Source organism: Triturus cristatus, chromosome 1_2, assembly GCF_964204655.1.
Source record: "Triturus cristatus chromosome 1_2, aTriCri1.1, whole genome shotgun sequence".
Taxonomy (NCBI): Eukaryota; Metazoa; Chordata; class Amphibia; order Caudata; family Salamandridae; genus Triturus; species Triturus cristatus.
This window is the reverse complement of record NC_140580.1, coordinates 661,981,522-662,008,859: the sequence shown is the minus strand read 5'-3', so window position 1 is coordinate 662,008,859 and position 27,338 is coordinate 661,981,522. Positions and strand designations below refer to the sequence as shown.

The following is a 27,338-nucleotide window of genomic DNA, read 5'->3' as shown; positions in this document are numbered from 1 at the left end:
CAGTATCTGAGCATTGCCTCTATTCTGTTGTCATGCAAAGTTATATATATTCATTTTGTGGACTATTCATGCTGGAGGTTGTATATTGGGTGTGACTTGATGATACATATCTTGCAGCCATTTTAGTTGAATTTCCAGGTTCTCTTACGATGCTGTAGTTTTTTTCTTTAGATTTATTTTCAGATTGCTTCACAAAGTAGCATATGTTCATCTGATACTATCTTAGCATCTAGGGCGTTGGAGATAATGCCTCTCAGCTTTTATTTTTCCTGTCCCATCTGGATACAGAGAAAGATCTGCCTGGGTGTGCATGTGTTTATGTGGATTTGTTGTGCTCTCCAGTTTGAGACCGGATGCCTTTTCATGGGAGAATTTAAGACTTGATTACTGGGGAATGGTAAGATCTGGGCCGCTTCTCGGTTTCCAGATTTTTGCAGAAGCTTTATTCACTAGAGGAAGGTGAGGACCCTCTTTCACATAATGTTAAGGAGGATGCCATGCTGGCTACTCTGATTGGTAGAATGGCCATAAACCCTGAAGATTGCTCGCCTTTTGATATTACTATTAAGCAGGTGGATGGAGCACTTATGAAAGCCTTCCCCACAGAGAATCTGACTCTTAAAACTGGTTTTTATTCTGAATACGCAGTCCAATCTCTTGTCTCAGACTTTGAAAATTTGGCCACAGCAATTCAGGAAGAGACAGATTGTTCAAACCCGCTAGTAAATATGGAAAGTTTTTGCCAGGGGTTTCCTCAGATATCTTGAAAGCTTTGGCCATGGCAACAGATTCAATGGTTTTTACAAGAAGAAATTTGTGGATGAGGGATTGGAAAGCAGATTACTCAGAGAAATCTACTCTGCTAAAATTTACTTTCAAGTGCAAGTTGCTGTTTGGTGAGCAGTTGGACAATATAGTTAACAAGTCATTCGAGGATTGGAAGTATGCTGTGCCTTACAAGAGGAAGCCCTCACTCTTACAACGTTTCTGGGATCAGCCTTCATCTTAATTTCGTTCGTCCAGGAACTATTCAAGGCCATTTTCCGAGCTTAAGAGGAAGTTTGAGCCCAAGAAGTCCTCTTCCTCGGCACAAGCAAAAGGGCAGCAAAGATCTTCAAAGCAGAAGTCCTGACAATTCGGGAACAGGGGCCTCCGTTTCAGTGGGAGGCAGACTTTTGTTTTTTCAGGAGGCCTGGGAAAGGATGTAAAAGATCAATGGGCTTTGAAAATTGTCAGGGATTACTATCGTGTGTACTTTGCCAGTTAGCCTCCTGAATGGGGAACCATCCGTACTTACATCTCCAAGAATCTGGAAAGGAGACGAGCCCTGTTGGGAGTGGTCCGTGCCCTTATGGTGAAGAGCAATGGTTACAGTACCCGTTGCAGAGAGGGGAGAAGGAACTAATTCAATTTTGTTTCTGGTACAGAAGGTGTCCGGAGATTTTAGGCCAGTTCTGGATCTAAAAAGGGTGAATGTTTGAATCAGGGCAGTTCATTTGAAGATGGTTACTTTACAGCCCATAATTCCCTTAATATCCATCAATGACTTTATGACTTCCATAGATCTTCAAGACGCCTACTTGCACGTTCCTAGGGCAAAAGCACATTAAAAATTTCTGTGATTTGCTATCCAGGAAGACCATTTTCAATTTGCAGTATTGCCATTCGGTCTGAAGTCCACACCAAAGGTGTTTACAAAGGTTCTGGCCTCCTTAGTGGCATTGGCTCACCATCAAAGGATCTTCCTTCATCCCTACCTGGATGTAGGCTGTCTCATGCTTGCACAAGGTTTTTGCTCACAAACAATGGGGTGGTTCTTGTCATTTTGCAGGGGCACAGTTTTCTTATAAATCAGTTAAAATTCAACCTTATGCCAGAGCAAGACTGTCCGTTTATTGGAACAAGGTTTTGTACGGATTTGGTGGTGGTCACCTTGCTAGACGTAAAAGTAGCCAAAATTCAAGCCCACATTTTGAGTCTTTTGGTCAAGCCCGATCCGGAGGCAGCTATTTGGCTACGGGTTCAGGCGGATTTGGCAGCAACAGAATTTTTGGTAACCGGGGCTCGCTATCATCTACACAAGCTAATGACTCAAACCCTGGCTTATTGGTCTCCCGTTTGTCAATCTCTGTCTTTTCAGATTCCTCTCTACCATCAGGTCAGAAGGGACTTGGTTTGGTGGCTAGAAAAGGATCTTATCCTGAAGGGAATCCCTCTCTCCCTTCCCACTCCCAAAACTATCACAACAGATGACAGTCTGTCGGGTTGGGGGTATGGGTGGGGGTACGTCAGAGCAGGGGTTCTTGCTTTCCATCTCAGAGCAGAAGATCATCAAATTGGAGGGAACTGGAAGCAATCTGATTGTCTCTGACGGCATTCTCTCGGTATTTGAAGGGGGCAGTTGTTTTGATTGGAACAGACACTGTTACAACAAAGCTTATGTGAACAGGCAGGGAGGCGGATCTCTTTACCTAGCAAAGATTGCAAACAAGCTGTTTCATTGGGCGGAGTTGGCAGTGTCCACAATTCACATTTAAGGGGTGTCCAATACTCTGGCAGACAATCTCAGCAGGGAGATTCCATTGTCAGTGGATTTCCATCTCCAACAGATGTTTGTGGAGATTACAGAGCAGTTGGGATTCCTGGTGATAAATCGTTTTGCTAGCTCTCTCAATGTCAAAGTGCTGAAGTTCTGTTCAAGGTCAAAGGAGTTTCTGGCTTAAGTGGTTGATGCTCTCTCATGCAGATGGCTTCGAAGTCTTCTTTATGCCTTCCATCCATTTCTGCTGATTCTGAGGTTCCTTCTCAGTGTGCGGAGGGAGTAATTCTGATTGTCTAGGCTTGGCCCTGCTCCTCTTTGTCTCCTCTTCTAGTGGAGATGAAGTAAGTTGAGGAGTGGATGTTGCCTCCGAATCGCTCCCCTCTGCTGTTACCAGTATTGCAGCAGGTTGTTTTATCCAGGATGAGGTTAGCGGCCTGGACGTTGAAAAGCTAGGATTGCTGCATAATGGGGTGCAGCCTAGTTTGACTCAGAATCTGCAAGCTTCTAGGTTCTTGTCTAGTAATAAATCTTACTTACGGCACTAGCGTTCCTTCAGTAAGTGGTGTCAGGGTAAAGGTTTGGACCCAACTTTTTCTGATTTTTTGATGTGATGGTGTTTCTTCAAGACTGTCTTATTGGGATTGAAGGTACCCATCCTTAGGCTTCAATGGGCAGCTAGCAAAGCTTTTAGAAGTTCTGGGAACAACTTGTCAGATACGGAAGGTTTAGTGGGTCGTCTGTTAAAGAATGTTCTTCCCTTTCCTAGGAAGCATTTCCCTTCTTGGGATTTATCTTTGGTTTTGGAGGCTTTGATGGTTCCTCCATTTGAACCTCTTAAATCCATTGAAATTAGGAAGTTGTCACTTAAAACATTCTTTTTTCTGGCAGCTTTTTTCAGCCAGGTGCTTGGGTGGGCTGGGAGCTTTATCTTTTAAGCATCCCTTTTTTTCTGATTTTTGAAGATCAAGTGATTTTGAAAACTCCTTTCTCCTTTCGTCCCAAGATTGGTTCCCAGTTTCATAAAGAACAGGAGCTGATTTTACCCTCCCTTTTCGACTCGCCTTCCGATAAGGATAAAATACGGATTCATTGTCTGGATGTCAGGAGGGCTCTTCTGATATTTGGATAAGATAGCTCCTATCCATCTTTCTGTTTCACTGTTTGTGAATTCTAGCCGAGTACATAAGGGGTCGAAACCTTCCACTTACTCATTGAGTCGGTTTGTTCGGTCTTTGATCTCTCTGGCCTACAAGGCTTCAGGTCAGTTGTCTCCTTTGGGTGTTCAGGGTAAATCTAAAAGGTTGATGCCTACCTCTTGGGCTGTGATACAGGAGGCTTCCATTGCTGAGATCTGCAGGGCAGCCTCCTGGTCATCTCAGTTGACTGTGCCTCTCATTATAAGATTGTTCAGGAGATTGAACTGTCTGATGTGTTTGGTTCTAAGGTGTTGGCCGCTATGATGTATAAATAGCGGTTCAATACCCTGCTGTTGTATTTAATAAATAGGAGAGAGTATTATATTTTTGGTTGTTCTGTTTGACTTTGTACATCTCAATATAGTACTGAAGGGGAGTGAGGAAGGGACGGTGAGGTAATGCTGCAATTACTTTGTGGCAGTTGCATGACTCTGAGGCCTTTTCTCTCGCTTCTATCCATTCCTCCCTCCCTCCCAGGTAGTCAAGGCCAACCAGAACATGGTGGTTGTGTTGTGTTACATCGTACATACAGGAGGAATGGAGAGGGGAAGGTCATTTATTTGGAGAAATCACGTGGTATGGGTGTCTGGTGAGGCTGGATTGCCTCAATATAGTAATAAATAGACGTGAGGGAAGAGTACTCAGAGTAATGGATTTTACAGTATGTAATTGAGGCATTAACCAAATTAATATGCATCAGAATTTGAAAGGGGCGCAAGAGAGGGTGACGTTAATGGTATCATAGCCTACCTTGCATGGTGTACCGGGCCTCTTTCTTTCATACCCAAGGCATTCCATCCTGGGTCTTTTGATGGCCACTACACAAAGTCCAGACACTAAGCCTTGCCTACCTAGGATCTTCCTTGCCACCCATCTTACTCTATCACCGAATCTGTCCTACCTGAACTTACCCACAAAATTAAAGTGAAGAACTAGAGTGCTAACTAATCCTACAGAAAATGGCAGCACTGGGTGCCATGTTGCTAGACAAAGCTACTGTGGAATCTTTCACCTTACTATGCAGTGCTGCAAAATGGTTCTTGTTAGCACAGCTACCTCCTGGACAAGTAGAAGAGGGAAACATTCTTGAGCCTTCTAAAGAGTAGAAATAACGCTCATATTTTTTCTGCCTAAAAGAAATCTAACTCCGTTGATGAAAATCATGTTCTGGCTTCTCTGAAAAATGGTCTCATTTATTTTGAGCAACGGCACTCAAAACGTTTGCCTCATTTATGTCATTTGCACCGTCTTGCCACCCCGAGTTTATTCAAATGGAAAAGGAGAAATTTGTTTTTACAGGCGCAGTTTCCATAAATCTGCTACTTATTACACCCCTTGCGGAAAGAATGCTCACTGGAATTCCCCACTGTACAATTTCAGTATAATCTTGAAATCTGTTCAATCGTTTTGCCTCAGGGTAGCATTAGCTGTTGGAATGGTTCTCCTGAGAGTAACTCTTGATGAACCATCTTGTAACATATTCGACACGTTGTTTAATTTTCTTTTGTCTTAATTGTAATGCTTTGGAAAATCATTACCGTTTAGGAGCAAGGACACGCTGGTCCCATTGACATGAGATTAAATGCTTCCTTTCCTTAAAAAAAAAAAAAAGAACAAAGCGGGGCAAAGAATGGGAATCTAAAACATCCTCCTTTTCTTCCAAAATGTCCCTCAATATTAGGCCTTAATAAAATTCGCAAAATTCCAGATTTTTGCATTTTGAATATTCACTTCTTTGCCTAAGCATGTACGTACCTCGCCTAAAATGTTTTGCGAGATTCCAGAGAGAGAATGGTTCTCAGAGGAAGTTTTTCACCAGGAGGCATGCTCTTCTCCAACTAGTCCAGGGCTAGTATCCCATGAGACTTTATTTTACACAGGGTGTTAGCTTGCTTAAAGAAAGTCATTCAAGAGACCGGCAGACCCCATTTCACAATAAAAGCATCATTTTATGAAAATGTCCCACTGTTTCAAACATGCGTACTCCATATTTCAAATCTAGGAAGCATGAACAGACAGAGAAGATGATTACTCTGATTCGTGCTTATATCCTTCTCTGGACAGTTCCCATGAGGCACCGGGTCAGACTGATTTGCATATGGCCATGTCTGAACTGGGGTGGCAGAGTGGGCTAAAGAACGGTGATGGATTAAACCCAGATCAGTTGACTGGGGGTGAGTGCTTGCAATGTTCAACACTCCGTCCATCATTTCCTATGGTTTTGCTTTGTTCGCCATAAGTTGGCAGGGTATGCTCAGACGTGAGTCCCTTGCTCACTTTGCCACTGGATTCAAGCAAGCCTGGCTGAAGACGGTTGAAATGCCAGAAACCGGTCCTAGGAAGCTTGTTTCCGGTCCAGGGAAGACATGGCTTGGCAGTTCGGGCTGGACTGTTCCCATGAGGCACAGGGTTAGACTGATTTGCATATGGCCATGTCTGAACTGGGGTGGTGGAGTGAGCTAAAGAATGATGATGGATTAAACCCAGATCAGTTGACTGGGGGTGAGTGTCTGATTTGCTCAAACGCTCTGTCTATCATCCCCTTTGGTATCGCTATATCCTTCCCTCGGCAGAGAGGAATTTCTGTTTGATGTCCTTGATGCTCAGAGCAATGCCTCTTGCTCTCCTTGCTGGCAAAACCCTGAACATGAGTCAGTGCTGTTACAATGCGCATTTGGGACTTTGCTAAAGCATTTGACGCTAGTAAGCATGGAGGAAGTGGTTATCTTTTGGCCTACACAGCTCCTACTGAGTAGTTTACATACCAATAGCTGGGCTAAGAGAGCTTCTATCGGGCTGGAAAAAAGATGACTGTTGCATTTCGATGGTGTTGGGCATCTGTCAGTGATGTGCACTGACACCAACACTTTTTAATTAATTTGAAGATATCTGGTCACAGCGTTAGAGTTACTTGCTAAGTTTTTTTCCTAAGGTACGTTAAAATCCAGAAGGGCTTTATGTTATGCAGATGCCCTGATTTAAATGGATCAAACACCACACAGGGGCGGCTCCTCTGTTAGGCGGAGGAGCGTCGCCCCACTGCTCTTTGAGCAGGAAACATAAAATGATAATAACATAGTTATTTTCGTTTTTTTCCCGCAGTTTCGGAGCTGGGTTAGGGCGGGCTGGAGGCACAGGGGGAGGTGTGGTTTGCACACTCAAAGTGTGCATGACTGCTTGGCCAGCCGTCTTGGACCGGCCAAACTATCAAGCGCACTTTGCATGTTCCCCACCAGGCTGCATTACAGAGCCTGGTGGGGAACATGCCCAGGGCCCCAGTCCCCATCTGAGCGCCAATCCACGGCGTTCAGACCAAATATTGTTTCTAGCTCCAATGGATCAAAAGTTACTAAAAGTTGAGCAACACTTGCTTCAGCGCAATGACTGGTCATCTTTCTGTTGCTTTATTTGAGTGTCAAACTAGTAGTAGTGAGGGTGTAACCTTTACCCAGATAGGGTTAACATTCGTAAAAACGACAAATGTTAAATATCATCACAAAATGTGCTGCATTATGCCATATCATTTGCCTTTTCTTGCCACATAATTTAGTCAGCCGTGTCGCATACTTTGGTCCTCCCCTGCTGCATGATTCCAGTGGCCCTGGGTATGCCTCTCTTATTTGTAATTAGCACCTTATTTTATTTTTCCGCTCGAATGGAATGTTTGTATGCGTCACACGTTGTAGGTCTGTCTGCGTTTACTCGTCCCTCTGCAGCAATGTGAGGCGCCAAGGTATGGGGCCTAGACTGCGCAGTCACACAACACTAGTAAATAAAATACTTGAATAACTCCGAACTATGTGCAGTTGGTGTTTTGCATTCACGCTTTGGAAAGTCTAAAATGGAGCTGGAGACCACTTGAAGAGAGCTCGCGACCTCAGACTGGCCGTCTCGTAACGGTGTTTATCAGCGGTCAGTCTGCGCTCTTTGAGCGCTTGGACCGGAGTCCCCTCCTCCCTGCAGAGCATCTCACTGCCAGGAGTGGAGCGGGAGGCCGCCTTTGGCAGCTGAGGGAAGGGGGAGGGTGTACATCGGCCGCGGCAGTCCAGGGAGAGCAGCGGAGTCCGGGCCGGCTACCCTCGTCCTCCGCCAACCCGAAGGGCACCGCGTCATCCTCTGCAGGTATTCGCGGTCATTTGTTGCGTCACGAGGGTGTGGAGGTGGTAGAACACAGGGGGATGTGACGTCTGAGCACGAGGCGAAGCAGCGGAAGCGAGCCCCTTGCAGCATTCTATCAGTGCACCCAGGACAGCACCCTCTCCACTGCGCAACAGGCCTGCCGCAGGAGGGGAAGGGGCAGCCGAGTTTGCCCTAGTCCGACCTTTAGTAGATGAAGTCAGCTGAGCACAGGCATGATGCAGGCTGCACGTTCCTGTTCATAGCATGTGGGTCGGCTGCATGTGTTTTAAACCATTGCGAATAACTTCAAAAATACGCCAAGGGGGAAACATTTGATACATTCTGTGCATTAATAGTATGAAATAGCCAACAATCCGATTACAAGCTGTGCTCACCCTCGACCCTTTACCGGTATCCTTTATCAAGGACTTTCACCACAGAATTGAAATTGTCAATTTCATTTCTTGTTTATTATTCAATTGCTTTCCTTCCCCCTCTTGGGCTTGTAACTAATTGCCTTATGGTATGGCTTTTTTTTTATCACCCTTTTGATCGAATTACTAACAGGGCTTTGAATGGAAAAGAAAGCGCAGGTATTCGCTCAAATGAGCCATGGAGGTTGGGCGGAGCTAGAGGCGGGCTTAAGTTGCAAACATTTAACGGGCTCAATATCAAAGGTCGGTAGATTGAGTACCATCAAAATTGGGTACTAGTAACATCTTAAATTTAAACTGCTTAGAAGTGTGAATGCAAGCGCTAAGACTAAAAAAGCAAAGAGAATAACGTGCATCTTACATGTAAGGATTACCGTCAAAATGATATTGTATAATACGTGGTGGGATATGTGCCATTTATTTTGCGATAGAGTAAATGTTCTATTGTTCAAAAATGATTATGCAACATATTTCGGTATAGGTGACCAGGTCCGTTACATAATAAGTATACATGACTGTGTGCCCCATTATAGACTGACTTTTACCAAAGGATATCGGTGATATTCTCACTTGTATCGATCTCCTCTCTGGCTCTCGCCTGCCTCTTTTCCTCTTCTGGAGTCTCTTATTCCCGTTGTCAGCCCTGTGCTTACATGTGTCTCTTTCCTTTTACTCCCCTCCTCTGTCCTCTGGTTTGTGCACTTCATTCCACTTGTGCTGTGTCTCACATGACTCCTGCTCTTTCCTTGCCCAGTCTAATTTTCTTTGCACTTTTTTCACCCCTTCCCCCCGCCCCCCGGCTTTCCCTTTCTCTCTTGGATACCTCTGTAACCTGCATCTCTCCCCGGCCTCTTCTACCCAGTGTGCATCTTACTGTCCCCTGTCATCTCTCTGTCTCTGTCCCTCTACCTTTGCCTCAGTATCTGATCAGGGCCTCCTGGGAAGAATGTAAGGGGAGGTGGAAGCCCATTCCCTCTCTCCAGTCCCATCCTGTCCTGCTCTGTGGAACGCACCTCACTTGTTGCATGACGCACTGGCCTGAATGTACTGCATTAGAATAATAATAACGTGGGATTGCTGCAGACATATCGTCCCCCAGCATGACAGAGTTTACGCACACTGTGTTGAGTTGAGAGTGTGCATCTTTACTTCCAACAGCACAATGCTTGCTGCTTTGTATGTCAGAGCACAGGTGCAGTCACAACGCGGGCCTACTCCAGGTGTAATTACAACAAAAGCAGGGCCTTCTATGCAAGCTGTGCAAAAAAAGTGCTCCCACAACTTTTGCACCAGTTAGAGTGCACTGCGTGGAGGGCTGGTAGGTCACCATTCATGGGTTTATGGAGGACAGGCAATGAGACAGTTGGGGCAACAAAGGGACCACTGGCAAGTTGTATTCCACGGGGCAACACTCACTGGGCCAAGAGGCAAAATCCATCTGTACCCTCACTAGTTCTGCCGTTTCCCTTCTAGATACGTCACTTCCTCTTTTACAAATATTATGGGGATTCAACCACCCTAATGGCAACATCCACACCACCGAATCCTGACCTGCATTGTGACATCTCTTCCCCATGATAATGGTGCCAGAGCCTCCAGTTGCCATCCACCTCCAACCAGCCCACTGGTTCACGACTCCGCCTTCAACGGCTGGCCCCTCTGCTTCCTTACCTCTGTAGGCTATCTGCAGAATGCAAGGAAAGGTTTGCAGAGCTGGGCTTGCGGGCGGTGTGGGGGCGCTGGCAGCATTTTGAAAGTGGTGGGTAATGTAGAAACACACACACCTCATGTATGCAAGAACAAAGTACAGGCACTCGCACACTCAGCCGCCCACGCACAGCATTCAATATGTTTAATGCTTTAAAATTCTGCAAACAAATTCATTTTGGCTGGGAGAGGATATGTTTATATTTTACAAAAGAAATCATTCTGCCAGATGGAGAAAGCTCAACTGAGCCCCTTAAAGTCAAACCTGGTACTATTGGCTTAGCTCATAGCCTTCCCAACTCGACCTGGCCACAGGAAGTCGCCCTTCTCACTTCTTTGTCAGGAGGACACACTGACTGGCATGAGAAGCATAGTGTGACTGATTGCGCGGGTCTGATTAGATCCTGCACTTAAAATCCCAGAGTGGTGGAGTTTTCAGCAACAACTCCACCTACATAGAGGCTCAGTGCCCATACAATCTCCTCAGCAGGGGAGCGGCACCTGTCCTGCCCAGGTGGATAAACCTACCCTCAGACTGCCATGCTGTCCATCAGAGGACTGGCACTCTCCCTGGCTAAAGAGAAGTTCTGATACTGATGGGCGAAAAATTCAGAAGTACCGGTGAGTACCAGCCCATTTGAAGCACCGATTACTAGCATACTTTCATTGCACCCATACGTACTTCATCATGTGTGCTGCAGTGTGTCCGTCATGTGTAGATGTGGTGTCGAAAATATAGAAAACAAGAACACGATACAGAACAATAAACAAAGCAAGCAACTGCTGCTTTGCCCTGTCGTGCTGTATGGCACAACGTGGTGTCCATCTTTAAAGTACATAAAGCAGTGTGTTTTATACTTTCAGCGCGGCTGCTCGCCACTTCACGCCTTTCCAGTGTGGTACAAAAGCATCCAACATTGGCAAAGCCATACATGCCAACATTTTATTCGAGGAAAGTGGGAGTTTAAAAAAAAAATCTCGGAAGAATGTATTGCTCCCATTGACTTCTATTGAAGCAGAGGCAATTTCAGGCGGTAGACAGCCAAAATAATGAAATTTTTTAGCTTCAAAAATCGGGAGCGCTCCGCCTAAATCGGGTATATTGGCATGTATGCAAGCAAAGCCGATAGCAGCGGTCACAGAGCATTGACAAAGAGAGACCAATTGGGTTTTACAGTGCTTGTTTACTTTAAGTATTCCAAGGCGTCGTTCTAAGTTGAGCAAGCTGTCAGAGTGCAGAGACACATCTCTTAAAGATGTTTAACGATCACAGATGAATTTCACCCCCTGTTTCGGGCTCATCAGTATGAATCTGTTCGACTGGTGTAAATATTGAAGGACAAATTCCGGCTTTTTCGGACCAGCCCGGTCTATTTTAAGTAAGGGGATGACCGGAAATGTATAGCCTCTGACCTTTACCCTGCAACAAGCATATCCGGACTGTTCTCTTTCCATCCCAGCGTGTTTTTTTTCTACGAAAGGTAAAAAAGTAAAGCTCGGGCTTCCGGTGGCCTCTCGTTGCATTCCTCCCTCTCCACATCTCACTGCTCATGTGATTTCACGTCGGCACAAAAAAAGAGCAGCTGTTCTCTTAGGCAGGAACTAGATATACTATGGAAATAGAGGAGCAATCCACCGTTATTTTAGTAAATAAAAAAGCAAAAGACCTTGATAGGAAATATGGCAGACTGTGGTCTATTTACTCACACTGTTCCTACCAGTGCCGGCTCCTCCGCTAAGGCGGAGGAGCGTCGCCCCACTGCCAGGAGCAGCAAAGAAAGGAGAAAATAAAATGATAATAATGGAATGTTATCGTTTCATTTTTTCGTCCTGCTTCGGCAGTGCGTGAGGGGGCGGGACGGAGCTGCAGGGGAGGAGTGGTTGACACTCCTGTGCGCAGTGACAGTTTGGTCAGCTCTCTCGGGCTGCCCAAAAAACTCAAGGCACTCTCCTGTTCTCCATGCAGTTAGTGGGCCTGATGAGGAAGTGGTAGTAGGGAGTGGGGAGTAGTCGAGGCAAGGGGCGGGCCCAGTCCGCCTACACTTTGGATAGGGTTGGTGGGAAGGCCCTGTGGATGTAGGGAGAGGTGAGGCCCCTGTATTGCATTGACCAAGGGGAGGGGAAGCATCGAGCGTAGGACCGGGGTAGCAGATGGGGGCACACTGACAGGGGGTGGGGGAGGGGGGGGAAGGGGCCGGGTGGGACGGTTGAGTGGAAATGCGGGTATATGTGGGGTATTTCCTGAATGGGTGGGGATTGAGAGCTGATTGTTGTATTGATGTGTATGAAAACAATAAAAAAAATGTTTCAACATGCAGTCTGCATGACAGCCTGCATGGAGAACATGCCCACCCCTATAGCCCCTGGCTGAGTGCCGTGTCACGACGCTCAGACCAATCACAACGCTACATTGGAGCGCTGTGATTTGCTTAGGGGTGGGAGCCTGGCTGCCTGCTTCCTGCCCTGACCTGGAGTCTGACACAGGCGAGCAGGAGAGAAGACGCAGGAACCGGCGGCAGCAAGGTACGTTTTATTTATTTATTTATTTATTTTAAAGCAGCCCGCGAGACTCTCCCCCCATCGCCCCGCACCCGCTCCCCCACATGCCGCCCCTGCCTATAACTCATTTTGTTCTGGAACTTTCTGTTAAAGACAGAATTATGGTTCCGTCTTGAAACTTAAACTAGCCCTGTCAAAAATGTTCAGACCAGCCCCACACTGCAGAAGGCTGTGACTAGAATAGGGCGATCAGAGGCCTGGTTGAGTCATGGCAGCCCAACCTGCTTTGAGAGCTGCCCCCTAGCTTGCAGGCCAACGAGGAAATGTCAGAGTGGCAGAATGGCCAGTCCGGCCCTGCTGTTTGCAGCCAGTTGAGGCTTTGCTGCCTCAATCGAGTTGCCACTCCCCGTTTCCATTATTCACATCTGTGTACATACCTGGTGTGACACTGATTATCTTTGCCCAAGATAGCATAGTTCCCAACATTTGAAAAAAAATTCCCCGGACACTTTGCTACAGAAGGCTGCTGCGGATAGAAAGTTCTTGTTTGCGTACCTGTGTGTAATAAAGAGGAACAGTTTCTGCAACAATATTACCGGGACAGTCTCCAACTTGCCAGGATTGAACTTGCCGGGATTGTGCCTGCAAAAACGGGACTGTTGGCAACTATGGTGTAATTGTGTGACTGTAGTGGCTTCAAAGGCTCTTTTGTGCTTGTGCCTAGGGGCACCTTGTGGCGTTCTGGCATTATGAAATTTACAAGGTATGTGAATGAATGAATAAGCTTTATTTCGATAGAAGTATATCTTAAAAGCACATACAATTATAAAAAGTAACAATCATAAAATCACAAAATTTAAGAATAAAATAGTAACATCACCAGAGTTCCTAGGCAGATAAAATTTAAAAACAATACATATAGCATAATAAATAGGACAATTGCATTATAAAAGATAACAAAGGACAGAATGACAGAATAATTAATCCGCATTACGTTTGGGCTGCGAGGGCTTTAGATCTTAAAAGCCAGGCCCACCTTAGGAACTTAGAGAGTGCGCAAACATACAAAGATCTGGTATCAGATTTGAAGATGCGCAAAGCTATAGTGTAATCTCTTGTCCCAAGTTCTCTGCACAAAGGTTTAAGCCAGTATGTCCTTGGGTTTTTATACTCCGGACATGCAAATAAAATGTGTGCAATTGATTCAGGCCTATTCTCACAAAAAGGACAAAAAAGTGATGTTTGTAAGGGAGGTTTCCAGCGTGCGGTTAGTGCGCGCACTGGAAGCGTGCCAACCCTGAATTTAAAATAAAGTGCGCGATCAAAAGGTTTTTGAATAATATCAAGGAAAGGCTCATAACGCACTTCATCCTTGAGTCTTAAGAACTCGAGGGTGCATCTAGCACCATGAAAGCTTGAGATCCTCTTCGCAGTGACCCATCTCCAATATATTAGCTTGAGTTCAGATTTAGGTGGAGAAGTTCTATTCACCCAAGCATCTTTTAGGCCAAGATCGAGCAGTAAAGTCTTGACATCCTTTAACCATTTAATTTTGTGCCAACAAGGCATGGAAAGAATTTCGGACAGACCCTCGGCATACTTCACTAACTCCGGAGTACGCCATAGCCGCGCCCATAGGACAAGGTATGTAATGAAGCGGGTGACGTTGGCTCAATTTTAGTGAGAGGACATAGTTGATCACATGGTATGTTGAATTTGCATGTTGAAGACTAAACATGCAATTGTCATATTAATTCAAAGCCTGTCTTTGTACACTTTGCTTACAACATACTTCCAGCGTCAAAAGTGTGTTGGGTGAGCGGCGAGGTAACAACAGTGGATATTACCTTTTAATCTCAGTCTTCCTCTTTGGATGCTTCATTTCGATGGATTGATTGGTTGATATACAAATCATTTATTTATTTACTGTTTTTGCGTAGCGCTGCGTCAACCTGAAGATCACTTCAAAGCTCTTTAAAGGGTAGTATCACAGAAAGGGGTCCAAGTGTAAACACTATTGCAAGCTCACAGTAGTAAAAGTGGAGACCATGCGTGTGTAGGAAGAAGTGCCCTTTTCTTAATTTCTAAATATGAATTCAAATTTGGGTTCAAGAACAGGAAACTTGGATTTACAAGATGGATGCCAAACAGGAAGACTCTCCTCTTTGAGGCTGGAGAATGAGCATGGTAACCGCTACACCGCGCCTCTCGGCATGTGTAAAGGGGGCTAGAAGGTGCCGGAATCTCACCTGGCAAACTTCACCTTGGTCAGTTCCCAACTCAATCCTCTTCTCCTTTCTTTCAGTTGTATCTGTTGTAGGGAAAGTATTGATTTTCATTCGTATAGGAGAGCAGCAAGAATTGTGCGAGTGGCTAGGAGAAAGAGGCTTTAGCGTGGCTCTAGTGCCAAGCCCCCAGCTCAGTTTTTCACACTTGGAGGGTAAGGAAGGAGGCTGAACTTGCTCTGTGTTGCTGTGTCTGCAAATAAGGATCATGTGCAAGTGGGCTCTGGAAGTTTGTGTTGTGTGGAATTGAGAGTAGCCCCTGCATTGCAAGAAGACATACAGCTCTATTCGTCCATTAAAAAAAATATCACAAAGGCAATAAAAATATACAGACATTACATACATAGAAATTTATAAAAGCACCCAACGAAGCAGTTTATCCAGAAATTCATACTTGCATAAAAATGTATAATAAAAATTTCAAAGAACAGTTCTTTACTGTGACAGAGGGCAGATAAAGTAGCAAACACAAGAGCACACTACAGGCCAACAAAGATGCTGGAAACATTGTAAGAGACATTTGATGATTGCACTATATAAATGCGTATAAACTCCCCCCCCCCCCCCCATGATAATTAATTTCGAAGTTTATTCTGTCTGCAAGTCATTCATCGTGAGATTGATTTTGTTTTTGAAATGTATATTTTATAAGTATACCCAGTCTTGGTTTGACCTGTGATCTAGCTGTCAAAGGTCCTGATCCCAGAAAGAAACAAGCATTTACAATGCAATGGTCTCGGCAATATTATAGGTAGAGCTATTGGTATTGCTCATTATTTTTTTATCATTTTTGTATCCCTAAATAAATGGCATTGTCATTTCTATTGGCATTAGCTTTTTTTTGCATATGTGATACCTATTGCATTAGCAGAGAGAGAGTGAGGTAGTGAGATAGAGAGAGTGAGGTATTGAAATAGAGAGTGAGGTAGTGAGAGAGAGTGAGGTAGATAGAGAGTGAGGTAGTGAGATAGAGAGTGAGGTGGATAGTTACCTGCATTACCTATAAGATTGTGTACAAATGTGTGGGGAAAGGAAAGTCGGGATAGGGTGTGGGAATAATAAGAAAGAAAAGCAAGTAAAAGGGTGGAAAGGAGGAAGAAAATGGAGTTTGTAAAGACAAAAGCAAAGAGAATGAAGTGCAATGGCGTAGAAGGGTGCCAGTGCCTTACTGCAAGCAAAGAAAAGGGATCCCCAGTACTATGGTTGGGAATTAAAAAGGAGCCATTACTATGGAGCAAGGGGCCCCCGTCACTCCTGGGCCCCGGGGCCAGTTTACAGTCTGCACCAATGATTTCCGATTACCGATGTATTGGTAAAGCAGAGAAGGTAGCGTGAAAACTGTGTGAGGGGACGTCAGTGACAGCAAAGTGAACGAGCATCGAGGTGTGTGGGGGAGGAGAGAGAGGAAAGAAATGTTGTATTGCGAGGTGCAGGAAAGGGGTGGAGTATGGGTAGTGTGAGGGGAAGGACGGAAGGTAGTGAGGGAAATGCGTTAAGAAGAAATGTGTTAGGAAAAAGTAGAGGGGATATTTTTAGTGCACCGCTGAAAAGGATTTTATAAATAGGAACTGTAAAGTTGTCCGTGCTCTTCTTTTAAGCAGCCAGGGTATAAAGAGTTTTTTTTTTTTTATGAAAGCAGGAGCGCGTGACGTCAACGGGATTATTCAGGGATGGTGAACACGGCACACTCGGTGCAGTCAGGCGTCCTCTTTCACGACTACTTTCCACGTGTGTTATCTTCCTTTGCATAAATACTTACTACCAGACCACTAACTGTAGTGTAACTATAGGTAGATATTACTCAATATTCAGCAGGGGGCCGGGTGGGGGGGGGGGGGGTTACACTCAAAGCTCCGGCTGAACATTAAATCTTTATCACACCACCCCCTTTGACCTACGCTTACACTACTATTCCCCAGCTACCGTAGAGCCGAGGCCAGCCTCCGCCACAGACTCCATGTGCAGTGTCCGGGGGTAGTGAACCTGCACTCGCACCTACGATGGTGGTGGTGGTGTTGTACTGTACCCCGAGTCAACCTTCACACCACCTCCTTGGAGCTACGCCGACACTACTCTTCCAGAGCTACCGTAGAGCCGAGGCCAGCCTCCGCCACAGACTATGTGCAGTGTAATGGGGTAGTGAACCTGCACCCAGCCACACCTACGATGGTGATGGTGTACTGTACCCCGAGTCGACCTTCACCCCACCTCCTTGGAGCTACGCCGACACTACTTTTCCCCAGCTACCGTAGAGCCGAGGCCATCCTCCGCCACAGACTCCATGTGCAGTGTCCTGGGGTAGTGAACCTGCATCCACGCCCACGATGGTGGTGGTGGTGTACTGTACTCCGAGTCAACCTTCACACCACCTCCTTTGACCTGCGCCGACACTACTCTTACACAGCTACCGTAGAGCCGGCTTGGTGTTTATTGCCGAGTGCACCTGGCGAATCTTTCACTGCAAACGGTAATAATGCACTTGTCTCTCCGGCCTTGCTCGGGTGCAGGGCCTCATCGTATACTGCTCTCCTCCCCCGTCGATCGTGCACCTTTTTCCTCTGCCCCCCTCCAGTGTTCTGTTTTGGGGCTCCTCGGCCACGCGCCGGCCTTAAATTGATGATGGATCCGCGCGTGTAGCGGTTCTGACAAGCAGCCTTCGCCATCTCCCGGCAGTGAGCATCATCCCACACTTGCTTGCATGGGGCATGAACACGGCGCCGGACGGATGGATCCTCACGGCAAGACAATAGGGAAAAAATGGCGGATGGAAGCTCCGAAACTTTTTCGGATTCGGGGGCGTGTTCCTGCTGTTCTAAAAGGGCGTGGCTAAAAAGTGGAAAGAACAGCAAAAACACGCCCCCGAATCTGAAAAAGACGGAGCCTATTTGGAGGGACGGCTCTCTCCTCCAACGGCGGGCCTCCGTTTAGGAAGCCAGCCAATGGAGGAGAAGCAAAAAGAGAGGCGGGCTAAGGAGCCACTCTAGGAAACATTAAATCTCGACTTCCGGTTCTGCCTTCGGCAGACCGGTAGTCCTCGACCTAAAAACGTAATGCATAAGGCGGGAGGGAGAGTTCGATGTGCTTGTGGTTTGAAGGCACTCTTACTCATTGGTTAAAGAACTCGTTCCTCCAGTATGATCAATCTTGGTTAGATAAATAACTCTGGCAACCCTCTTTTAGTTGAACTGGTGAGTCTCCAGTTAAGCCATATATGAAGGTTATCAAGTACATTCAGTGGCGGCCATGGAACTCAAATCAGCCGTGAAAAACGTGATCATATCACCCCCGTTTGAACCATATACGTTTATTTTGACTGTCTCCAGGAGGAAGTGAGGGGGGAAATTGCTTATGCTTGCTTATCTGCCCTCTACTGCAAGGAGCTCCCTAGTCCTCGCCCTACCAGGAGATTTCCCTGTGGTTCAGGTGGTCAGTCCAGCGCTAACATTATTTCTGATAAACTTGCGTAACAAGGTTTCATGGAAGTGACGGGGTAGCACTTTTATCAGCTTGATCAGATGGCATTCATTTATGGAAACTAGTTTTTTTATTTCACTGCTTGAGGTCGTTGTTGTGACAAAACAAGATTTTATTTCTGAAAATAAAAAATCATTTTGAAAGTGACGCTTCAAACTGCTTGAAAATGTGTTTGCTACAAATTTCAAACCGCGTGTTGGTGTGTTTATTTTTTTCACAGTACAGATTTCCCATTTAGTCTACATACCTGTAACAAGCATTTACAATGCAATGGTCTCGGCATTGGTAAAGTTAGAGCTATTGGCATTGCTCATGACATTATTTTTGTTTATGTTTTTGTTTTTAAAACATTTAAAGAAACGGCATTGTTATTTACAATGTCAATAGCTTAATCACTCTCAAATGCGGGACCTATTGCATTTGCACCCACACACAGAGCCACCTACACACACACTCTTTCTTAAATAGAAAAAGTCCAGGGAAAGTGAATGCAGACCCTTTACGCCCTGATGAATTTGCCGTTATTCTAAAAAGGCAATGAAACATGTTGGCCATTCCCGAAAGTGGTTACACGACATGACAGTGTTTTTAACCTTGGGATAACTCACGTAATGAAATAAAGAAGTTGGAAGTATATACGTGAGTTAGACCTAATTTTATTTAAGATTTCACAGGTCTTTTTGCTTTGTTTTCAGGTTTGCTTCCTCTCTTTTTTTCACACTTTCCTAAATTGGACACACAGTTTTTTCATGAGAAAGAGATCGATGATGGTAAAATCGTGAGCAAGTACGGGCGGGCGGGGCTAAAAGTGGGCAGGGTGGTAACCAGGAGGGACTAAGAAGCCTCCTTTACAATAGAAAGCCAGCGTTTAGCCTCAAGTATGACGCAAGCCAATGAGAGGAAGGGGCGTGAAAGTGTATCGATAACAATAAGCCCTCGCAGAGCAAGGAACACATGCGCGCTCCAGTGCTAGGTCTGTGAGACCTAAAAAATAACACACGGCCAGATGGAAACTACAGCTCCCAATTTTATGAATCTTTTATACTGTAAAAGTGGATGACGCGATAATTCTCAGAGGATAGTCTGAGAAAAGAGTTACAAGATCTTCCCTCTTGCATTTAGGAAGGTGGAAGTATGCACATTTTGCAAAGAAATGGGACCGAAGACTGACTGTAATAGAGAAACTCAATAAAATTGCTCAAGGGGTTAATGCACCTTTTGGAGACATGTGGGATTGCAGACAAAGTTTCAGCGGGTGGCTTCATGTTGTTGACCAGCTCTGCTGTCTTTCACCAGCACAGCTTGTTGTTTTTGGTTTTGCCTGCACAGCGCTTATACTATGGCTGTTTGGTTAGTCCTCCGCCCTTCACGTAATCTCCCCTTGGCTGCACACATTTTAAGCGTGCATGTTTTTTCCCCTTTATTGCCCGCCCTTTACCTAATCTCCCTGCTTTATAGTACCACCAGTAAATGTACAATATATTGCCTCTCTCAATAAATTAGTCATAACACTTTTAGGGAGTTTCGCTAACATATTACAAAACTGCACACCAAACTAACACTTCCAACAACAACAAAAAGTGTATTATCAATCACATGGGCAAAACCTATTGCATATACCAATGCTTGTTTCGTAACTAGTTTGCGCTGCCATCGCTGGGTGAAATTAGCATAGAGGTGGCAGAATCAATACTTATATAATAGGATAGTGCTTAGATGGTAGGCAATATTACACTTAATAGAATGGTAGTCCGATTTGCTAAGAATTACAAATCTTTTGTTCATATCATGAGGAATCTGCACTTCTCACTCTGTTCTATAGGATTCCCCTTTATAAACCCTCATATTTGGGGGTGACCGAGACTCCCCTATGACTTTCTGTTGCTGCTAGGGATGCTGTCTGACTTCTTACTGATTTTGCTGCACTTTTGAGACTTAGAATTTTTCCGATTTTGCTCCTCATTCTGTATTGCCCTATCACTGACAGCCTTCACGGCAATTACTTTATGCATCAGTATTTACAATTTCTATACCGCACCTTGTGATATATTTGTAATAAATATTTCAAAAATTAAATGTTTTCACTATAAATCACTTATTGAGTCCATCCTTAATAAATTGTCTGTTGACATGCTGTATGGTGCCTAATCTCAGGTACACATTGCCTCATGTAATTGAGGCTTAATGTAGTCTCTAATCCAACTGTGCACGTGTTAAGGTGTCATGTTTAGATGTGTTATTAGGGGTCCCTCGCACCCACATAACCAAGAATGTTAAAATCTGTTGATAGTATAGTACACAAAACTGGTAAAGGATTAGCTATGGGGATGAGACAGTTAGGAAGATGGATAACTTTGTGGGACAATGTGAGAAAGTTTAATGGCTGTTAAAAATAACACAAAAAATAAAACTTGTTAATGGCAAAACGTTATCTGAAAGAACAAAAAAGTAATTCATGTGATATAAACCACTTTCCAGATGTGGTTGTCTGCAGAAAAAAGTAAACAAAAATGACCGGCAGAAACCAGTGTTGGACCTGGAATCTCATCCGTGGCATATACCCGTTATCCAGCCTATCTGGTATTTTAGTCTTTTATTATCTCAATACATCACTTAAAAAATAATTATTCCACTTCCATATGTTGTGTTATTCTGGGATTCTTCGAGTTGTTCTGGAACGGCCGCTGGGCAATGGAGTGTAACTTGTAGGGTACTTATTTTGTGTTTTAGATCTGACAATCACTACTTCCGCCACGAGAGATAGAGAGATTTGCCAAAGATCACACAACTTAACTAATTTCGCGGGAAACATTCGAGTTTAGGTTCCTAAGTCTCGATCACACATTAGACCGTCCTAGAATGAAACCATGCGAAACAGAGCGAGGATGTGGTCTTACGGCCAGAGCCTACCAACTTTAGAACTGGGGAACCAGGTTTAGGCCTTAGCATCGACTGTGATTACTTACAAATCACGTAATCACCCGGGCGTAGCAATTAAGAACATTAATGTAAGTGGTACTGACTCCTGTAACGCGCTTCAGTTTATTCCGGTCCAGTTCGCACTGTATAAACATAAACAAAGAAAGTAGAAGTCCTCCTTACCCTGTACTCCTCGGTGCTTTCCTCCACGGGCACCACGGTGTGCGCCCGGTGCTCCCAGGACTCTCGGCACACCAGGCAGAGGGCCCGCTGGTCCTGCTGGCAGTAAGCCGCAGCGGTTCGTGGTGCTTGGAGCAGCGGCCAGCCTGCACCTGCGCCAGCTGCTCCACGAGCTCGGACATGTTAGCGAGGTGTCGGTTAGGCCGCAGTTTCTTCCAGCGGGACACCCTGCGGCACTGCGGGCAGGGGAAGTTGCACTGCAGGCCCCGCCAGGTCTGGTTGATGCAGGTCCGGCAGAAGCTGTGGCCGCACTCCACCGACACCGGGTCCCGGAAGGGGTCCAGGCAGACTGGGCAAGAAGCCTCCTCCTGCAGGCTGTGCAAGGGGTCCGAGGTGGCGGCGGAAGCCATAGCAAAGAGAGGTCCTCCAGTGTCGGCTCAAAAGAACTGTGAGCCAGGCACGGCTCAGCTCTACCGCCACACCGGTGTAAACAAGAACACGAGCGGGCACCTCAGCTGCAGCAAGCAGACCGCCCACGAATCCACAACCAACGTGGCGGCCATCTTGGAATTCCTAAGGTCAATGTTTGTAGGAAAGGAATCCAAAGAACACCGCGCTATGAGCTTGCTACCTTTGTAGTACAGAAAAGAAAGAGAATAATTCTACGGCATGTAAATGAGAAGCAATTCAGTTAAAATATCCACATTGTGAATGTAATGGCGACTTTTAATGTCTTGCGAAGGTTCAGGTTTAGCAGTCCTTACTAGATTTCCTCAATATGCCTCGACCACAGCTAATTGTTTCTGTTGTGAAAAGACCTCTTGTGAACAATACGAACAAGCATTGGAAAAGCCGATCATTCTCACCATTTTCGGTGCCTACCAAAAATGCCAATAGACCCGATTCAGACGGGAGACTCCTAACTTTGAAGTAAAAAAAAGCTTTATTTTGCCTTCACTGGGTTAAACTTGCCTCTGCTTCAATACATACTTAAAACTTTCATTATGACTCTTGAGCCTGGGCTCTGTAGGGGACATTCACTACCTCCGCATTACTGCCGAAGATTTGTCCCTGTGGCCCACTTACAGGCCGCCTCCCTTTGCCGGATACTCTCGCGAGTTGCAAGAGAGCTGGAATGCCTTGTGAGGTAGACTGCCGCCTCCCAGGTCCCCTCGACCGCTTACCGGGCCGCTGGTGCCTGCACCCCCGCCGCCGGATGCCGCAACCTGTCCCTCTCATGTGTTCTGCGGCCTCTAACAAAAGCAGCTCCTCCGTCTTTCCAGCGGCCGCCATCTTCCTCCGACCGCTGCCACTGAGCGCGAGGGGGGCACCCTGGGTAACCAGAAAGACGGCGTGGTTCCGGCGTTTGAGGGCTAGACTGTGCTCTGGTTGAAAACCCCGGGAAGCTAAAAGAATCACATGCGGAAGCGTTTGACAGTAGATCATTACATTATATTACTGCCAGTGCTGGAATTGGAAAATACATTGTCTACGAAAACCTACATTGTCTACGAAAACCTATTAATCGGCGGAATCATATAGAAGGCAGAGCAAAAGGCAAGCCCGCCACCGCCTTTCTCCGAGGCAGAGAAGATATGCCTCGGAGAAACGCAGCCTCGTTTTCGGATTGGGGGGCGTGTTTTGCTGTTGTCTCCTCCCTGAGACTTCTCGCAAAAAACACGCCCCCCGATCCGAAAAGGACGGGGCAGGATCAGAGTGACGGGACCTCTTCTCCAATGGCTGGCCAGCATTTACTAGGCCAGCCAATGGAGAACAGGGAAGAAGAGGGGCGGGTTCAAGCCCCTCTTCACCCAAGTCATTATGTCTCGCGAGCGAGACTGCGCAAGCGCAGCCATCGCTAGCCGAGACCTAAAAAGACTGTCTTTTTTAGGAAGAAGCCAGAGACCAAGAATTTAAAGAGGATTACAGAGGGGGACAATGTGTGCCATCATGGGTTACAGCCGGGTTCTCCAGTGTCGGTCCTGGCGGGCCGGATTCTTGCCAGATTCCTAAAATAACTACATTTATCTCAATGTGGATATGCTTGGCAGGGATCTGGCCCTACCGGACCCACATTGGAGAACCCTGTGTTATATGGTATAAAATACACCCTTTCCATACATAAAAGTACTGCAAGTCTCCTCGGAGTCAGTGGTCCTGGACAATTTTCAGATTAGGGGTGCTGACCTCGTGCTGACATCCGTGTTATATCACTGAAGTCATAGTGATTGGGAAACATCCAAGTGTCTCACAAAGAACAAGTGAAGCAAATGAGTCACGGCTATTTGCAGGAGAGTGTGAAGGGTGTGGCGTGTAGCCATTTTGGATCAGAGTATTGCAAATATATTACATAAGCCTGGTGTGGTTGCACACCGTCATTTACAGGCAGCATGTTTTCCATTGATATTGCCATTAAGTTCACGCTTCCCTGCAGTTTTACCAATGAAACTATATATATATATAGGGCACAAACGATAATGTGTGGAAATCTGTTTTCAGAACATAGTTACCATTTGTACATCACCTAGTAAAGTGTATTGGTTTGTTTTGATCCTATTAAAATCTTTGTTTCCATCAAACTTCTGAATTAAAATACAAATGTGCTTCATTTGTGCTTTCCTAACCCTCTAAATCTTATGAAATAGTTGCTGATATATTTTGAGATATTTGGACAGTTATTTTACAGGTATTTAAACGTTAGATAAAAACCTGACATCCTACAGCCTTTCTTTTGCACACTCCTTCTACTCAATAAGATTGCTAGATTTTCCACTTTACAATATCCTCTATGTTTGTAGTAAGAGAAAGAAAAGTAAACACCAATCTCCATGTTAAAAAACAATTGCAGCAATTTGTCAGAAGACAAAGCATGACATTTGACCTTTGTCTTTGAAGGAGCAAAAAATTTGACCATATCAAAATAACATGTTAGAGCATCTTTATTGTTTATTCACCTTCTGAATGGTTATTTTGGGGGCGCTGCTGCACCCCCCAAACCCGAACTTCCAGCACCTAAGTTCAGAGTTCTGTTATATTATAATGGATTTTGTTCATTGAGCTGGTTTCTCCATATAGCCATGCACATTTTTGTGGACTTGTAATATATTTATAGTTGTTGGGGGGTCCAGGGCCGACTTTAGGGTAGTGCGACTGGTGCGGCTGCACTGGGCTCTGACCTGTAGAGGGGGCGCTTATCTCGAGGGGGGGGGGCCGCGCTGTGTTTAGTAATAACTTATAATTGGAGAGATGAGGGGCATTTTTGCCTGGTGGTAGAAGGAGAATCCGAGGAGGTGGTCATGGAGTGTGGGGGCACCAAAAATGATTTTCGCACCGGGTGCCACCAGTGCTAAAGCCGGCCCTGGGGGGGTCCTTTATCCCTTTTTCATTTTGACGGCAATCTACTTGTTAGCCACCACTGATCTATGAAATGTTGAACCCCACACGCTTCTTTGGCTGTGCTTGAACAAAGACTAACTTTTCCTGTACTTTAAGAATTCCCTTCATATGTCTCCATTACGTTCTCTCAAATGATTCCAGATTTAATGCAGCCTGTGGCAATCATGGACTTCTTTTAGGAGGATTCATGGGTAGCAGCTGCCCCTTGAGATTGCATTATCTCTTTATCCCTGGCACTGCCCTTGCCACCCCTGGTCCCTGCGGCCATGCACTTGGCAGGGGGACTGGAAAGAAGGCTAAACTCTAAGCTTGCTGTTGACGTAAAGGCCGCACTCGTTGCCCCTTCTGAACACTTCAGCAGCAAGCAGTAGGGACTTAGGGGCTAATGCTGAAACTCTTGGTCAACCCTGTGATGTTTTCGTGAGTCAAAGGCCGAGTGACTAAATTTACGTTGTTTCCATCATTTTGGTTAAGCAACGGCATTCCTTGCCTTTTGCTTCTCTCTTTTCTCACATCTACAATTTCCACATATTTGATTAAGGGCAACATTTACCATTTGGAGGAGTTAGTTAAATTCTAATGTGGACATCAACTTGTTGTTCGCCCACATTCTTTCCTTCCTAGTGGTGTTGGTCTTTCTCTGCACAAGAATTCTTAATTCAGTTATTAAGTTATCAATTGGGAATTGAAATACAGGGAAATGACAGGCAGTAATGTCAACATTCGAAATAACGAAATTGTATACAGTACAATTTATAGCCAGGGTTGGACTGGACTATAGGGCAGTTTGGCAATACCCTAACATGGGACAGTTTTCTGTCTGTTTTTGTGCCTGTTATATGGTCCTTAGACCAGTTTTTAATGTTGATTTGCCTGATATTACCACAAACATTTACTTCAGCAGGCATAAATGCATGCAGTCTCCCAGACCTTGCAAAACACTTACACAGCTTCTCTTTACAAGTTCAAAATTGCATGGATTTACAAATGTAGGCACCTTTTTTAGCTATCGGATTCTCTAATGGGATGTGCTTTTGTTTTGGTTCCCAGGCCTATTTTCTGTACCATTCCAACCCTGGCTATAGCCATAGACTCTCTAGTTCTTGCAAGACAACACTGCATAGTAGAAATAAACATATATTGCATGGAAACTGGCACAAAAATATGATAAGGTGTAGGAAGCAAATCTCCTCGCACCAGGTCAGATAAAGCAACAAAGACATACCGGAGAGGAAATAAAATTTAAAGAGAGGTGTATATATTCATCATAAAAGGAAGTACAGACAGAGCCAGCCAGACATAGATCCCAGGAAGTAAAGTAGGTAATATGCATGCGTTGGCTGCACTTAATATGTGCAAACTCCCAATTTCAGCTCTGGGGTTACAACGGAGGAGGCATGGTGCACAAGTCTAGAGTGCATTACTGTCTAAAGGTGTAAAACAGGTGAGGAGATCTCAAGGAAGGTAGACAGTGTGTCAATCCTCCTCTAAAACGAGTGCCACATGTTGCTGAATGACATCAGTCAGTTGTTGACTGTGTATACAAATTTCTCAGAAGCTGCAAATCGGAACATATCTGTCAACCTCTGTACTCGTGTTGGTAGATTTTGTTCCTCTTGTATATTAACCTGTTTACCACGTCCGAAATTCCGCTGCGGTGCGGCGGCTTTGAAGAGTGGGCAGGGCCGCGTCGGCAACGGACGTGCGCAGCACTACGGAGGTAGTGCTCGCGACGGCCGTTGGCCGACAGAAGCAGCGAACGGGTTAAGCTTCAGTACAGTACATGTTGCCTAGTTTATGCCTAGATCCTCTGGCTATTCGCTAGTCTTGATCTAACTGAGGAATCTGCTCATCTGTACTAGCAAGGAATTCTCATATCATTCTATTGCTTTTTTGTCCTTTCATCTCCCAGTGCAGCATGCCCTCGGTAAGCTTATTTCAGGGCTGTATTCTTACACTTTCTGGTTTTCCTCACCCTGTTGTAGATGCTTGTTGTTGTACATTTTGTTGCTTTATGGATAAGCGTGTCTTTATTTTAATATTGGTGTAGCAAATCTTAGAGCTTACAGTTCCCAGTGGGTTCCCAGCAGGGCCGGCTCTAGGGTGGTGCGACCAGTGCCACCGCACCGGGTGCTGACTCTTCGAGGTGGCTCCTGTTTGGAAGTATTTTATGGTTTTAAAAGCACCTGCATGCCTACACCACAGTCAAAAGCAATAGTGGAAGGGAACAAGAAAGATGGCAGGAGAAGCTGCAGTGGTAACTTGTATGGAGGTGTCCCAGAGCTAAACTCCACCATGGCCCGTCCCAAGCCCAGCTGCGATAGGAGGAGGGCAATGTGTGGATCTGACAACATTCCTGCAGAGACACTGAACACAAGCATTGAAACATCAGTAGACATTCTCTACCCCATGTTTGGAAGGATCTGGGTAGAGGAAAATGTGCCATCGGACCGTAAGGAGGGATATCCCCCAAAAAAGGTGACTTGAGTAACTGCACAAACTACAGAAGGATAACTCTTCTATCAACTCCAGGCAAAGTGTTCAACAGAGTCATCCTAATCAGAAGGAAGGAACAAGTCGATGCCCA

General features: G+C 45.4%; 1 protein-coding gene across 10 annotated transcripts in view; it reads left to right on the top strand.

The window, feature by feature from the left end:
* Positions 1 to 27,338, top strand: part of ARHGEF10L (Rho guanine nucleotide exchange factor 10 like) — a 585,939-nt gene that overhangs the window by 186,468 nt on the left and 372,133 nt on the right. Inside the window, exon 1 of one of the 10 annotated variants that reach the window (XM_085608248.1) lies at positions 7,786 to 7,860. The exons of 8 other annotated variants lie outside the window; for them this stretch is intronic. The gene's annotated coding sequence lies outside the window, so the exon portion shown is untranslated. Of the gene's footprint in view, positions 1 to 7,785; positions 7,861 to 27,338 lie in introns of those variants that run through there. One more of the 10 variants, XM_085608265.1, reaches the window with a different exon arrangement.